The sequence below is a fragment of the Hemiscyllium ocellatum genome, assembly GCF_020745735.1.
Source record: "Hemiscyllium ocellatum isolate sHemOce1 chromosome 15 unlocalized genomic scaffold, sHemOce1.pat.X.cur. SUPER_15_unloc_23, whole genome shotgun sequence".
Taxonomy (NCBI): Eukaryota; Metazoa; Chordata; class Chondrichthyes; order Orectolobiformes; family Hemiscylliidae; genus Hemiscyllium; species Hemiscyllium ocellatum.
In genome coordinates, this window is record NW_026867460.1 from 352224 (window position 1) to 356478 (window position 4255).

The window sequence follows — 4255 nt, forward strand, 5'->3', positions numbered from 1 at the left end:
TACAAATCAGTAACCAGCGACACTTAGAATATTTTTGGAGCAGTACAAATCAGTAACCAGCGACACTTAGAATATTTTTGAAGCAGTACAAATCAGTAACCACTGACACTTAGAATATTTTTGAAGCAGTACAAATCAGTAACCAGCGACACTTAGAATATTTTTGAAGCAGTACAAATCAGTAACCACTGACACTTAGAATATTTTTGAAGCAGTACAAATCAGTAACCGCTGACACTTAGAATATTTTTGAAGCAGTACAAATCAGTAACCAGCGACACTTAGAATATTTTTGGAGCAGTACAAATCAGTAACCACTGACACTTAGAATATTTTTGAAGCAGTACAAATCAGTAACCGGCGACACTTAGAATATTTTTGAAGCAGTACAAATCAGTAACCACTGACACTTAGAATATTTTTGAAGCAGTACAAATCAGTAACCGGCGACACTTAGAATATTTTTGAAGCAGTACAAATCAGTAACCACTGACACTTAGAATATTTTTGAAGCAGTACAAATCAGTAACCGCTGACACTTAGAATATTTTTGAAGCAGTACAAATCAGTAACCAGCGACACTTAGAATATTTTTGGAGCAGTACAAATCAGTAACCAGCCACTTAGAATATTTTTGAGTCAGTACAAATCAGTAACCAGCGACACTTAGAATATTTTTGAAGCAGTACAAATCAGTAACCACTGACACTTAGAATATTTTTGAAGCAGTACAAATCAGTAACCAGCGACACTTAGAATATTTTTGAAGCAGTACAAATCAGTAACCAGCGACACTTAGAATATTTTTGGAGCAGTACAAATCAGTAACCAGCGACACTTAGAATATTTTTGAAGCAGTACAAATCAGTAACCAGCGACACTTAGAATATTTTTGGAGCAGTACAAATCAGTAACCAGCGACACTTAGAATATTTTTGAAGCAGTACAAATCAGTAACCACTGACACTTAGAATATTTTTGAAGCAGTACAAATCAGTAACCAGCGACACTTAGAATATTGTTTAAGCAGTACAAATCAGTAACCACTGACACTTAGAATATTTTTTGAATCAGTACAAATCAGTAACCAGCGACACTTAGAATATTTTTGAAGCAGTACAAATCAGTAACCACTGACACTTAGAATATTTTTGAAGCAGTACAAATCAGTAACCGCTGACACTTAGAATATTTTTGAAGCAGTACAAATCAGTAACCAGCGACACTTAGAATATTTTTGGAGCAGTACAAATCAGTAACCAGCCCACTTAGAATATTTTTGAGTCAGTACAAATCAGTAACCACGACACTTAGAATATTTTTGAAGCAGTACAAATCATAACCACTGACACTTAGAATATTTTGAAGCAGTACAAATCAGTAACCAGCGACACTTAGAATATTTTTGAAGCAGTACAAATCAGTAACCAGCGACACTTAGAATATTTTTGGAGCAGTACAAATCAGTAACCAGCGACACTTAGAATATTTTTGAAGCAGTACAAATCATAACCAGCGACACTTAGAATATTTTTGGAGCAGTACAAATCAGTAACCACGACACTTAGAATATTTTTTGAAGCAGTACAAATCAGTAACCACTGACACTTAGAATATTTTTGAAGCATTACAAATCAGTAACCAGCGACACTTAGAATATTGTTGAAGCAGTACAAATCAGTAACCACTGACACTTAGAATATTTTTGAAAGCAGTACAAATCAGTAACCAGCGACACTTAGAATATTTTTGAAGCAGTAAAATCAGTAACCACTGACACTTAGAATATTTTTGAAGCAGTACAAATCAGTAACCAGCGACACTTAGAATAATTTTGAAGCAGTACAAATCAGTAACCACTGACACTTAGAATATTTTTGGAGCAGTACAAATCAGTAACCAGCGACACTTAGAATATTTTTGAAGCAGTACAAATCAGTAACCACTGACACTTAGAATATTTTTGAGCAGTACAAATCAGTAACCAGCGACACTTAGAATATTTTTGTGCAGTACAAATCAGTAACCACTGACACTTAAATATTTTTGAAGCAGTACAAATCAGTAACCAGCGACACTTAGAATATTTTTGGAGCAGTACAAATCAGTAACCAGCGACACTTAGAATATTTTTGAAGCAGTACAAATCAGTAACCAGCTGACACTTAGAATATTTTAAGCAGTACAAATCAGTAACCACGACACTTAGAATATTTTTGAGCAGTACAAATCAGTAACCACTGACACTTAGAATATTTTTGAAGCAGTACAAATCAGTAACCAGCGACACTTAGAATATTTTTGGAGCAGTACAAATCAGTAACCACTGACACTTAGAATATTTTTGAAGCAGTACAAATCAGTAACCAGCGACACTTAGAATATTTTTGAAGCAGTACAAATCAGTAACCACGACACTTAGAATATTTTTGAAGCAGACAAATCAGTAACCAGCGAAACTTAGAATATTTTGAAGCAGTACAAATCAGTAACCACTGACACTTAGAATATTTTTGAAGCAGTACAAATCAGTAACCAGCGACACTTAGAATATTTTTGAAGCAGTACAAATCAGTAACCAGCGACACTTAGAATATTTTTGGAGCAGTACAAATCAGTAACCAGCGACACTTAGAATATTTTTGAAGCAGTACAAATCAGTAACCACTGACACTTAGAATATTTTTGAGCAGTACAAATCAGTAACCAGCGACACTTAGAATATTTTTGAGAGCAGTACAAATCAGTAACCAGCTGACACTTAGAATATTTTTGAAGCAGTACAAATCAGTAACCAGCGACACTTAGAATATTTTTGGAGCATTACAAATCAGTAACCACGACACTTAGAATATTTTTGAGCAGTACAAATCAGTAACCACGACACTTAGAATATTTTGGAGTCAGTACAAATCAGTAACCAGCGACACTTAGAATATTTTTCAGTCAGTACAAATCAGTAACCAGCGACACTTAGAATATTTTTGAGTCAGTACAAATCAGTAACCAGAGACACTTAGAATATTTTTGGAGCAGTACAAATCAGTAACCAGCGACACTTAGAATATTTTTGAAGCAGTACAAATCAGTAACCAAGTGCATTTTTGAATTGGTTACTGATTTCTCCGTTGAATTGGGGCTGCGGTTGGCTTCAGTTAGTGGTGGGGGCTTAATTTTCGCCGAGGGGCGTGTCCCGGTAGTGTCTCCGAGGAAGTGGTACCTATTGAAGGGGGTTTTTCTGAATTTGGGCCCTTTTTGAGTGGCATTGCCGGATGGGTTTTGTGTTGAAGGCTTCCAAATCGGGTAGCTCAGCCGGATTTGACCCGGCGGTTCTACCGACTGTCACGCCTTCGAGGGGGGACTGTTGTCTAAGTTCAGGCCGATTTGGTGAATTTCCTAAGTCGGGAAGTGGTCCCAACGGGTTTGGGAGTGAACCTAACTGCTCATACCAACTTTGAGGCTTTGGGGCCGGGTAGCACAGTCGGATTTGACCCGGCGGTTCTGCCGAATGCCTGGCCTTCGAGGGGGGCCTGCCCTCTGAGTTCAGGCCGAATTTGGTGATTTTCCTAAGTCGGGAAGTGGTCCAAACGGGGATGGGAGTGAACCTGACAGCTCATACCGACTTTGGGGCTTCCAAGCCGGGTAGCTCAACCGGATTTGATCCAGCGGTTCTAGCGACTGCCACGGCTTCGAGGGGGGACTGTTGTCTAAGTTCAGGCCGAATTTGGTGAATTTCCCGAGTCGGGAAGTGGTCCAAACGGGGATGGGAGTGAACCTGACAGCTCTTACCGACATTGAGGCTTCGGGGCCGGGTAGCTCAGTCGGATTTGACCCGGCGATTCTGCCGACTTCCACGCCTTCGAGCGGGGACTCTCCTCTAAGTTCAGGCCGAATTTGGTGAATTTCCTAAGTCGGGAAGTGGTCCAAACGGGGATGGGAGTGAACCTAACTGCTCATACCAACTTTGAGGCTTTGGGGCCGGTAGCACAGTCGGATTTGACCCGGCGGTTCTGCCGAATGCCTGGCCTTCGAGGGGGGCCTGCCCTCTGAGTTCAGGCCGAATTTGGTGATTTTCCTAAGTCGGGAAGTGGTCCAAACGGGGATGGGAGTGAACCTGACAGCTCATACCGACTTTGGGGCTTCCAAGCCGGGTAGCTCAACCGGATTTGATCCGCGGTTCTAGCGACTGCCACGGCTTCGAGGGGGACTGTTGTCTAAGTTCAGGCCGAATTTGGTGAATTTCCCGAGTCGGGAA